This window comes from Idiotropiscis lumnitzeri, unplaced genomic scaffold (genome assembly GCF_059441095.1).
Source record: "Idiotropiscis lumnitzeri isolate Australia: NSW breed Sydney's pygmy pipehorse unplaced genomic scaffold, RoL_Ilum_1.0 HiC_scaffold_97, whole genome shotgun sequence".
In the NCBI taxonomy this organism is placed as follows: domain Eukaryota; kingdom Metazoa; phylum Chordata; class Actinopteri; order Syngnathiformes; family Syngnathidae; genus Idiotropiscis; species Idiotropiscis lumnitzeri.
In genome coordinates, this window is record NW_028283635.1 from 250,713 (window position 1) to 263,742 (window position 13,030).

The 13,030-nt window shown below is 43.0% G+C and overlaps 1 long non-coding RNA gene across 1 annotated transcript; it reads right to left on the reverse strand.

Annotated features, from left to right (window-relative positions):
* Positions 1-1,322: 1,322 nt before the first annotated feature.
* On the reverse strand, positions 1,323-6,191 carry LOC148315564 (uncharacterized). The gene is made up of 2 exons (XR_015840808.1): positions 3,340-6,191; positions 1,323-3,251 (listed from the first exon to the last, which is right to left on the reverse strand). It is a non-coding gene; the product is annotated as an uncharacterized LOC148315564 (long non-coding RNA).
* Between the last annotated feature and the right edge of the window lie 6,839 nt (positions 6,192-13,030).

Here is a 13,030-nt window from a genome sequence, read left to right on the forward strand (position 1 = left end):
CATGTGAAAAAAATAGGATCTTAATAAAATAAAATAAAAATTTGGGTTAAATGGAAAATTAAATACATTTTATATAAATTCGGAGGTTAGTTAAAAACTCATAAAAGTACTATACAGTACCGCCAAAATTACTAACCATAGACAAGACAAAGAATAACTCTAAAGAGATAGAGAAATTTGCGCATAAATAAATTTAGGAAATATTCAATTGAATAAATAGTGGATATGGGATCCATTGGCATAAATAAAAGGTCAATAGAGACATAGTAGTTCAATTGAAGGACTTATTATGGACCATAGATAAAGATGGATTGTGTTGCTGTTATAACTGACATGTTATTGTTGTTTGTAGTTGTTCAGTGTTGAGAACTATGTGTGTCGTTTTGTGGGCCCGTGTATATGTTTGTCTTTCTGTCTGTGTGTCTAAATGTCAGGGAGAGTGATAAAAGTGGTTGGAATTGTGTTAAAAGGATTGATGAAGTAAAGATAAAATGGAATTAATAATTAGTAACCAACAAAAGGCTACTTATGAGTGACGAGATCTTATTGAGAAAAATAATTCCCAAATTTACAAAAGAAATTAATAAAGAAGATGATTTGAGGAGATAAATTCATTTAAATTTGAAATTAAATAATTTATACAACGGGATAGGCTTAAAAGAAAGGAGAGAAATAGCCTGATGTGCGTTTTCTGAAAAATAAAAAATTGAACCCAGACGCCTAGGCTGGTTTAAAAAGATGAGTGAAGATAAGGAAGTTCATCGAAAAACAGGATCCTGATAAAATTCAGTATTTAGACAAATGGATAGCTGAACACGGCTTTAATGGTCAGTTAAATACACAAAAATTGCCTTGAGAAGAAGCAGCCTTCAGCAGGATTAGGATAGAAGGATTAAAGAACAGATGAGTTTCTAGATGAAAAGGTCCTCCTAAATTTACAAAGGATATTGGCTTTTGATTAACTGATTGAGCTGAAATAACTGAATTGGTAATGGGTCACCAATTACCCTTTTTATGTGACATTGGTGCATGTAGGATTGCTTATAATAAATCAATTCCAAATGATAGGACAAGTGAGAAAGGTGCCATAGTCATATTTGCAAGTGGAAAAATTAATAGAGTAACAGAATTAGAACCTGTGTGGTTGAGGGACCCAGAAGGACACTGAGTCGGTTGCATGAATTGAACTGAGGTTTATTTTTACAGAACAATGAGAGCCCAAGTTGTGAGATGTGATTAATTTACAGAAAAAAAAGGATTAGTGTTGACACAATTTATACGTAGATGATTTAAACAGACAAGGTATATCATTTTGATGATGGTTTTTACTTAATTGTATACTTGTGTCTCCTTCAGGAAGGGAGAAGTAGGTGTTATGAAAACTAAACAATTGAATGAAGCTTTTGAAAGTGAACATGAAGAACATTTGCAAAAGCATAGGGGTTTCCTGATTTTGAAATTTTTGATTCGACATATTGATAGTTTTGAGTGATTTTGGCAAGGCTACAGTGAATTTGGAAATCAGGAAAGAGAAAGGAAAGATGACGAGACCGGAGTCAGAGGCAAGAGAGGAAGTGCACTGTTCAATGAGCGAACCCACACTGCCGCGCAAGCAGGAAGACAGGCGGCCACAGCCCCAGAGACGGAGCCAAGTGACGTTGAGATGCCGCCCCTGGAGAGCGAGGAGAAAAATGACACTTCCCGCTCCTCACACACGGCCCCTCCTGCCTCATTCGATTCCACACAGCGACCCCCCGCGGCTGGAACAAGGGAGCAAAAGAAAAAGAGAGCACAAGCACAGCCGATGGAAAAATCACTCAATAACCCTGAAAGAGCATAAGTCTTTCAAGCCACGAACCTCTACCCACCGCTACCCAGTGTAGAGGCCTACCCGATGGTGGCCGTAGCCAACCCAGCTTTTGGGACTAATGATGCAAATGGCCACCCACATGAACCTACCATCATGGTCTACAGGCCCTGGACCCAAGATGAATGCAAGGCGGCCTTGCCAATCAATCCCACCAATCGAAGCGGATGTGGAGAAATGAATTGGGAATATGCACGACCTAATGAATAGCTACCACCTGAATGGAAAAGAATTTGAAACATGCATGAGAATGATCTTAGGGTATAGATATGGCAGAATCAGAGGTGCCTTCAACCCTTACGATGTCACAGGCCAGCCTCTCCCGCCTGGAGCTCCCGAGCTCGCAAACGCAATCCGCGCCATGTTTGATGAAGCAAGAAAAACTTCAAGAAGCAACCAGACAACACAAAGATCAGACAATGTCACCAAGAAGACATGGAATCTGCCCGCCGGTATTTGGAAAGGTTATCTAGAGTTTACAGGCTCTATTGCGGCCTACAGGAAGACAATGCAGACAACAGCCCATACCAAATCCTCTTGGAGTCGGCCTTCCTAGATGGTATCCACGAATCCACCAGAGACTTCATCTGCAAACACCACGTTGGGTGGCGAACTGCAAACCTTGACACGCTCATCGAATATGCCTCCCATGCCGAGGAAATCCAGAAGAAAAAGGAGGAGCGAAACACATCAACCACTTTGGCTGCCGTGATGGAAGGCCTTTCCACAGCGGCCTCCGCCCCCATCTACTATAAAGGTCAAGGGGACAGAGGACGAGGACGAAAGCGCGGCAGATATTCTGGCGCCAGGGGACAAGGTCGAGGACGGTTTTCTAATAGAGATGATAGCTGCTACAAATGTGGCAAATTAGGACACTTTGCCAGAAATTGCCGTCAAACATTCAGGAAGACCACACCAGAGGAAGACTATACCGGTAACATGTGACTAGTAAGTTACCAGCCACAGGGCGAAGAACAACCTGAGCAGAGGCCGCTCAGCAATAGCGAAGATGAAGAAGAAGTAACCTTAGAATCGCCACTGGTCGTTCTAGATTTATCTGTTTTGTTTGGAATGGCCTCTACAGTGGACCCACCAATGAGAACACTACAATTAGGCCCAAAGAAAACAACAAAACAATTTATAGTTGACTCTGGAGCAGAAAGTTCAGTAATCAAGGCCCTACCTGCAGGGACCAAACTGTCAAATAAAGCTGTCATGGTGATAGGAGTAGGAGGAAAGGCAGCGCAACGGTTTTATACCAAACCCCTCACAATAGAAGATGAAGATGGAAGTTTATATCGAGGCAAGAGGTTAGTCGTAGTTCCAGAATGTCCATCCAACCTTTTGGGAAGAGACTTAATCAAAACCCTCCAGCTCGTTCTCACTGTAGAAGGAGAAAAAATTACAGTGATGAAACGAGGACAGGAAGTCAAACAAATGATGATCTTGGAAGGAAAAGGAGGCCCTTTCACCTTCTACAGCTTGGACCTAATAACCACAGGACCACAATCGAGTACTGAAGACCTCCAAGAAATGCCCAATAAACTACTCCAAGGGAAAGACAAAGAAACAGGAATGAGAAAAAAATACAGGCTTTTCAAATAAAACAACCTAATTTAAATTGGCCAACTTGTAAAATGGAAAAGAAAATCCTAAATTATGCACAAAAAGCATGAACGTGTTGAGCAAAAGGAAGAAAAAAGGAGAAAGCAGAAAGTCCTGTTTTAAACATTACTTTTTCAGGACGAGTTGTGGTAGCAACGGAGGATCACGTGACATAAAAAAACAAACATAAAAAGTGTGTGTAGAAGAAGTTCTACATCAACGTGCATTTTACTTATTAGGCCGTGATGCACTGACACAATTGGACCTTAATATCAGAGTCAATATGCAGGGCGGATTCAAACAGACGTCAAAACTTTAAAAGGGCGCATTATCGGTGATAAGCAAAAAGGAAAAACATTGCCAGAGCATTAAAACCAATAACAGAGAAGTTAATGATGTTTTTATAGGTGTTTAATTCATGATTTGCAAATTACTCAGAAATCACACGACCATTGCTGGACATCATTTATGATAAGCCAATGATATTTGCAAGAAGAGAATACTTGTTTGAACACTTGAGGCTGACAAAGCTTTTGAACTTGTCAAGCATGAACTCATTGATTACGATGTGTTAGCACTACCAACTTGATATTTAACTGCTAAATTGAGTCATGGAAATTCCCATGTCTCAACAGGGGGGATTGATATCCATAGTACAGCTAGGACAACAAACCTTTTTAAAAAAATTTTGTAGGTCATGTGTAGTGTGAAGGAAACATAATGTTCGAGGGAACATGAGACCAAAAAGGAGATTCTATCGACAAAGCATCTTAACGCACTACCAAATTACTATGAGCATTGAGCAAACAGTGACTGCAAAAAAAATGGCTTCATGGACTTGTGTTGCTGCAGAAACACAGGAAAGTGAATCCATTTGCATATTAGTCACAATAATTTGATCCCGTGGTAAGAGCCACATCAGAGTGTGTTCAAGCAGTCTTGACTGCTGCTTCAGGAATTAAAAAATTACATTCTTGTCCACCACATTCACATTGCACGGCGACCTAATTGTCACAGGGACACATTACACTGATAAGGTGCGGTGCGTTTCAGCCAAGCGTCACTTTTCCCGCACCAGTAGAAGGCGCCACACGACTGTGGAAGCCGCTCCAAATTATTACCAAACCGCGACTTGACCTTATGGACACTTTTTTTTTTTTTTTTTCAGGACATTTTTCTCCCGACTGGAGGAACATTTTTTGTTTTGGGGATTGCAAATGGAAATTTTGTTTCAAGGGATGCTAAATTCTGTATGTTCAAGACAAGCAGCATGATGTTTTGCACTGATTCGGGCGTGTAAGACACGAAAACCAGGTGCACATTCCAGACTGTTAAGAAAGAAATGGGGTGCACATTCCGGACTGGTGAGGAGTAGAAGCATTTGAGGACTGAGGTCACAAGACAGATCATTTGTAAGAGAGATATTGTTAGGATAAGCAGGAAGAGCGTAGCAGGTGTGAGCTAATTAAAATTTAGGGTTTCCCATCTTGTATGGGTTGTATGGTTACAATGTGAACTGACAGTCAAGATGAATGTTCATGTGTTCTGTCGACATTGGGCAGACAAGGGCTTTAAAACCACAACAAGATACGAAATGTGGTGCATAAAACATGCCTAAATGGTTATTTGAAAAGCAAAACTTACTTAATGAAATGACCCAATTACAATTGGAAACTGCCTCGCTGACAATGCAGCGAAGGCTGCAGCCCAAAGCATGACCTCAAAGTCGGCACTGCATTACTATAAAGGAAAATGAACACACACACACACACACACCCACACACACACTCACAGCAAGTCAACTTGACAATTTGATATCACGCCAGGAAAAATACACCACTAATTGAATGCACACATTGGGGGAACAAAGGTGCAAACATTGCTGAGGACAGGATCAGCAAATTGGCAGATGGCAAATCCTGGCTGCCTAATTCATTGATTAGAGGAATAAGATGATTGACACACGAGCAGATAGTCGTGTGTCGACAGAGGGGAAGTATGATAAGAAATTGTTCCCACATACAGACTTTTCAACAAAAAAAACTTTTTTTAGACAAAGTGTTATTTGTTTGAGATGCAATGTTGTTTGGTTGTAATTAATGTTTTCAAAATGGGTTAAGTTGTTTCCAACAAGATATGATGATGCTAAAACAGTTGGAAAAAGTGTTGTGTAATCAAACTATCCTGACATTTGGACTTTCAAGAAGTGATTTGAAGTGAAAATGATGCATTTTGTGAATGATGTTGTAACGAAATGGGACACTAATGGAACTAATGGAACTATTAAGGCCAGACTTATCAAGGAAAAAAAAAAAAGACAATGGCCAGACTATTTTTCAATCACAGCAATGAGGATAGTGCCAGCCGAAGGAAGGACACTATCCCCTTTTGAAATCCTATATGGCTTCACACATAGACTCTCAGGTTCATCAGAACCACCAGCGACTGGCACATCGGTCTCAGTCCACATGAAAGACATGTTTGACTGACAAAGATGCAAAGACACAATTACTGGTCAGTGTGTTCTGATCCACAGAGAAATCACGTCCGTGTGGGAGACCAAATCTTCTTCAAGGTGTTGAAACGACTTCGTTGGGACAAGTGAATGCTGAGATGGCCCTCGCCAGATGATGGCAGTGACCCCGGCGGCAGCAAAGGTCGCGGGGCGTGGCGACTGGATCCACCAGTCGCAGTGCAAGCTGAAAGGCCTAGCAACGCGAATCCCTCGAACAGGAGTCCACCTGAGTCACAATCTCGGACCGCACGCAAATCAGAACCACACAACCAGCCACAGATACGAATGTTGGAGCCACAGAACAAAAGGATTAGATAATGTTTGGAAATTAATGGCGTACATAACAAAATTTCAGCCTTGATTGGAGAACATTATTGCATTTAAATTTTTTGATAAAAATGAAACAATTATTGATGTTATGATCACTATGAAGAATTTGAAAGAGACAATATATGGGAATGGTTATAATTTTCATTTTTGTTATGTGTAGTCTGTTCATGTTGCATTATTTTTATGACAAAGAGGATGGTTAATTGCATGTTTGTTGCCCAAATGTACCATTACAACCTGATTGATGTTGAGAATGACGAATTCGAAGTGGACAATGACGAACTCGAACTGGACACTAAAACGTAAAAACACATGGACCTTTTACACCTGCCCCCTACACGTGCACACACACACACCATACATGAAGATCCGAGAGGCAAAGACAGCTGTCTCCTCTTACAACAAGGCAAGGGGCCTTCATCAAGTCACCCCAGGGACAAGCTCTGCGTGGAGACAATTTTATTATTTTTCACTAGGTATATTGAAATGTTTATTTATGTTTTATTCCCGAGTGGTCATCAGACCATGAGGTTCTCGTTTCGTGCAGAGGGGAATTTTTCCCTAATGAGAGGTTTTCGCCCATCCACTGATCACTGTTGTATGATTTCACTATGATGATCTGTCTTAAAGCCATAAGGCCATGATTTTTAAATCCACAACAGGGGGGAAATGTAAGATGGGCTGAGGATAGTTAATCAGTTTGTGTATTTATAATCATGTTTTTATACACTCATTCATGTTTAAACACACACACATAGACACTTACTTGTTATTTTAGCACACACGCACACAGACACTGTATCCTGATGATGTGTATAGTTAAATTGACCTTTACACTGTGAGTTGTGATTCTCTGCCTGCTAGAGTTACTGATGATTAGTTATTGATGTTTTCTGTCTTCTGCTGATTAGTTTAGTCTAAAACAGACCACCATTGTTAATTAATCTCCTGTATTCTGGTGATTTAGTTTAGGCTAAACAGACCTTCATTGTATTCTTATTTCTTGTGATTCTTGAGTCAAGCTAATAAAAGCAGAGCCGGTGAGAGGAGGAGAGAGAGGAGTTGCATGGGGCGGCCGCGAGCAGGCTGCTCGCGGCCTCTCTGTCCCACTCTTTTCCCCCGCCGGCGGTGAAAATGAACAACGGTGTCTGGTTCCTCCTGGCCATCCAGCTAGCGTTTTATTTCGGCCGTTACATTTAGTAAATTATTTCAGTAAGCCCTCCCAAAATGGGCATTTAAACCTGACAATTACTCCGACTTTTACCTGCTGGTACGCCGTCCGGTGTGCCCTGTGAAATGAAAGGTGGCATTCTTTATTTATTTATTCATTTATTCATTCATAACTGACAGCCTCGCGCTCCGCTCGTGCCCGGGCGGAAGAGGTGCTCCAATTCGGCTTAACTGTGACACACGCCCGCCCTCCTCCCCCGGAACTTCCATTCTGTTAAACTTAGGGGCCGCTTGGCACCGCCCGTGCCCGGGGAAGGTGCTCCTCTTCGGCTTACTGTGACGCGAGCATGCCCTCCTCCTCCGGAGCTTCCATTCAGTTAAACTTAGGGGCCGCTTGGAACCGCCCGTGCCCGGGGAAGGTGCTCCTCTTCGGCTTACTGTGACGCGAGCATGCCCTCCTCCTCCGGAGCTTCCATTCGGTTAAACTTAGGGGCCGCTTGGAACCGCCCGTGCCCGGGGAAGGTGCTCCTCTTCGGCTTACTGTGACGCGAGCATGCCCTCCTCCTCCGGAGCTTCCATTCGGTTAAACTTAGGGGCCGCTTGGCACCGCCCGTGCCCGGGGAAGGTGCTCCTCTACGGCTTAACTGCCACGCACGCCGGCCGGAGCTCTGGTACGGTCCGAACCGCGCGAAACGTCGCCACCGATCGTGTCCGGGAGAACGTGCTCTTCTTCGTCCACTCTCCTCTTCGCCCACGCTCTTCTTCGGCGCACGCCGGCCGTCTAACCGCTCCAGCGCCCCATTTGAGGATATTCAGGCCCTGAAGACGGCTGCCAACTTATTTTTGATCGCAGTGGTAGCGCCACCAACTGGTTAAAACAAATACAAATTATTTTCGCTCGGCGAAACTACAATGCCCCCGAATATTTTTTAGACCCGCGAAGCACTGAACCCGCGAAAGGTGAACCGCGAAGTAGCGAGGGTTCACTGTATGTATAAGACCAAGACCTACAAAAAAGTCTCTTGGAGCAATGAGCTAGGTTTTACAGGAAGTCGGCCATTTTGAATTTACTTAAAAGGGGGCGGGTCACCACAATGGACTTTGTGTAGAAATTATTATTGGGGCCCGAGCAGCGACGGCGGCGAGGTCCCTATTGTTTTTGTAGAAATTATTATTAGGGCCTGAGCAGCGACCGCTACGAGGTCCCCATTGTTTTTGTGGAAATTATTATTATTTTTATTATTATTATTATTAGGGCCCGAGCAGTGACCGCTGCGAGGTCCCTATTGTTTTTCTAGAAATTGTTATTAGGGCCCGAGCTGCGACGGCTGCGAGGTCCCTATTGTTTTTGTAGAAAATATTATTACTTTTATTATTATTAATATTATTATTATTATTATTAGGGCCTGAGCAGCGACCGCTGCGAAGTCCCTATTGTTTTTGTAGAAATTATTATTATTATTATTTTTCCGATTGTTCGATCGCATTTTTGACCCCCGAAACATGCACAAAAACTCACCAAACTTGGCAGTCTCATCGGGCATGGCGAAAAATTTGATATTTTAACGTCTAATATGAACAGGAAGTGAGTTATGAATTTTTGAAAGTCCGACTTTTGCCCTTTTTTGCATGTTTACAGGGGTCATTCTTTTGCACCCTGATCCTAAAGGCTTCATCTGATTGCCTTAAAATTCTGTCTGTAGCATCTGAAGACCTGGGACAAACACTGGGGCTAAAATTTTTTGTTTCCGAAATACTATATGACGGGGGCGGGTCTTCAAAGTTTTCACTTAAGATTTCCTTCGCCGCAATGGACAAAATGCTTAATAACTCTCCTGCACATGCTGCTAAAAATCCAAGACTTCACATGTACATAAAAAGTCTGTACCTGAAGACATCTATATGTTTATATTCAGTTATACACCTTGCGCCAATCAATATCATTTTTTACATTTTGACGTACTGCACGGTGCCCTTTTAACGAATCTGATTGAAAATTGGCTAGAAAAGACTCAAGACATTGATCTTACTCTATCCCTATTTTTGTGACTTTCCTTCGAAGGGCGTGGCTATTACGGTGCCGCAGAGTCTGATTATTCTCAGTGGCAACAAAAGTTCCTGCAAAATGATTCAGATGATCCATCTTCTCGAAATTTTTCACATTTGAGGATATTCAGGCCCTGAAGACGGCTGCCAACTTATTTTTGATCGCAGTGGTAGCGCCACCAACTGGTTAAAACAAATACAAATTATTTTCGTTGATGTTTTTCTCCGGGCAGGTGAACAAAATCTACCTTATATTTGCTCGGATGAGTGTTTAGGCCTTGAGCATGTCACAATACGAAAGTCTTTCGCCTTCTTCAGAGTGTCACATGATGCTGTCTTGTGACCCGTCTTTATCAGCTGATGTTCCATGAGGGCGTGACTTACCTGTCACAAGAATGAAGGCAAGTCACGCCCCCCGCTGTCCGTTCACTCCGCCAAAATGCTGCTCCAGGTGGTAGAGAGGATGAAGGCTCCCTTGTCTCTGTTCATGGTTTTTATGCCTCGCTTGCAGATCTCAATGGCCTCTCTGATCCAGCGCTGTTGTTTGTTCTCTTCGGTGCGGATGACCCTGCCCTTCTCCCGGTCCATGATGTGGTTTTCCCTTTTGCAGTGGTCAGTGATTGCTGATTTGTAATGTTCATGTTGTGCTTGTTCTTTTACTGCTCTGATTTTTTCATTTTTTTGACAGGTAAGTCACACCCTCATGGAACATCAGCTGATAAAGACGGGTCTCAAGACACCATCATGCGACACTCTGAAGAAGGCAAAAGACTCGCCGAAACATGTCAGGTAAAAAATTAACCTAAAACATAATTGTCTGCTTTTAATGAATCAGTCAAATATCAATAATAAGAAGACAAAATGAACCTAATACAAATAAATGAATGCTTAATAACTCCCCTGCACATGCTCCTAAAAATCCAAACCTTCACCTGTAAATAAAACGTCCCGACCTGAAGACATCTTAATGTTATTATTTTGTTATACACACAGCGCCGCCAAGTGGAATCAAAAATTTGTTTTTATTTTAATTTTCACGTACTGCACGGTGCCCTTTTGACGAATCCGACTGAAAATTAGTCAGAAAAGACTCAAGACAATGATCTTACTTTCTGCCGAATTTTGTGACGTTTTGGCAAAAGGCGTGGCTATTACGGTGCTGAAAAGTCCGATTGTACTCTGTGGCAACAAAAGCTCCGGCAACATGACTCAGATGATCCTATCTTCTCGAAGTTGTACACATTTGAGGATACTTCAGCCCAGAAGACATCTACCAACTTATTTTACATCGTAGTAGTAGCGCCACCAACTGGTAAAAGCTAATACAAGTTATTTTCTTGGATGTTTTTCTCCGTGCAACTCAACAAGGTCGCCCTCATATATGCTCGGATGACTGTTTCGGCCATGAGGATGTCACAATACGAAATTAGTCCTTTTTCGTGAAAAGTTGTGGGAGTGGCATTGCACTGTTCGGCAATAAAACAACGCTGATTATGAGGTTCTAAATATGAACGACAACTCGTGAAACTTTACACACACATCAGGCCGAGCAAATTTATCAATATTTTATACGTTAGTTGTGCAGCTTTTTTGAAATGGCTCGCCATGGCCCTCGAGAAATGTTCAAAAAAGCAGCCTGATTGAGTGTTTCACCTCGCTTTTTGTAAATTTTATGGAGTACAGTGAACCCTCGGTTATCGCGGTTAATGGGGACCGAGACCACCCGCGAAAACTGAAAATCCGCGAAGTAGCGGCGCACCTTCAAAAATGCTTAAAAAAAATATACAATATATATATATATAGATATATATATATATATATATATATATATATATACGGGGAGAGAGAGAGTGAAATTCATTTTATAACAAAAAAACCAAATTATTATTAAAACGTATTATTTTTTTATTCCCCAGCCATTCTTTTTGTATTTATTTAATTACTCCGACTTTTACCTGCTGGTACGCCGTCCGGTGTGCCCTGTGAAATGAAAGGTGGCATTCTTTATTTATTTATTCATTTATTCATTCATAACTGACAGCCTCGCGCTCCGCTCGTGCCCGGGCGGAAGAGGTGCTCCAATTCGGCTTAACTGTGACACACGCCCGCCCTCCTCCCCCGGAACTTCCATTCTGTTAAACTTAGGGGCCGCTTGGCACCGCCCGTGCCCGGGGAAGGTGCTCCTCTTCGGCTTACTGTGACGCGAGCATGCCCTCCTCCTCCGGAGCTTCCATTCAGTTAAACTTAGGGGCCGCTTGGAACCGCCCGTGCCCGGGGAAGGTGCTCCTCTTCGGCTTACTGTGACGCGAGCATGCCCTCCTCCTCCGGAGCTTCCATTCGGTTAAACTTAGGGGCCGCTTGGAACCGCCCGTGCCCGGGGAAGGTGCTCCTCTTCGGCTTACTGTGACGCGAGCATGCCCTCCTCCTCCGGAGCTTCCATTCGGTTAAACTTAGGGGCCGCTTGGCACCGCCCGTGCCCGGGGAAGGTGCTCCTCTACGGCTTAACTGCCACGCACGCCGGCCGGAGCTCTGGTACGGTCCGAACCGCGCGAAACGTCGCCACCGATCGTGTCCGGGAGAACGTGCTCTTCTTCGTCCACTCTCCTCTTCGCCCACGCTCTTCTTCGGCGCACGCCGGCCGTCTAACCGCTCCAGCGCCCCGTCGTGCCGCTCGGCGAAACTACAATGCCCCCGAATATTTTTTAGACCCGCGAAGCACTGAACCCGCGAAAGGTGAACCGCGAAGTAGCGAGGGTTCACTGTATGTATAAGACCAAGACCTACAAAAATGTCTCTTGGAGCAATGAGCTAGGTTTTACAGGAAGTCGGCCATTTTGAATTTACTTAAAAGGGGGCGGGTCACCACAATGGACTTTGTGTAGAAATTATTATTGGGGCCCGAGCAGCGACGGCGGCGAGGTCCCTATTGTTTTTGTAGAAATTATTAATAGGGCCTGAGCAGCGACCGCTACGAGGTCCCCATTGTTTTTGTGGAAATTATTATTATTTTTATTATTATTATTATTAGGGCCCGAGCAGTGACCGCTGCGAGGTCCCTATTGTTTTTCTAGAAATTGTTATTAGGGCCCGAGCTGCGACGGCTGCGAGGTCCCTATTGTTTTTGTAGAAAATATTATTACTTTTATTATTATTAATATTATTATTATTATTATTAGGGCCTGAGCAGCGACCGCTGCGAAGTCCCTATTGTTTTTGTAGAAATTATTATTATTATTATTTTTCCGATTGTTCGATCGCATTTTTGACCCCCGAAACATGCACAAAAACTCACCAAACTTGGCAGTCTCATCGGGCATGGCGAAAAATTTGATATTTTAACGTCTAATATGAACAGGAAGTGAGTTATGAATTTTTGAAAGTCCGACTTTTGCCCTTTTTTGCATGTTTACAGGGGTCATTCTTTTGCACCCTGATCCTAAAGGCTTCATCTGATTGCCTTAAAATTCTGTCTGTAGCATCTGAAGACCTGGGACAAA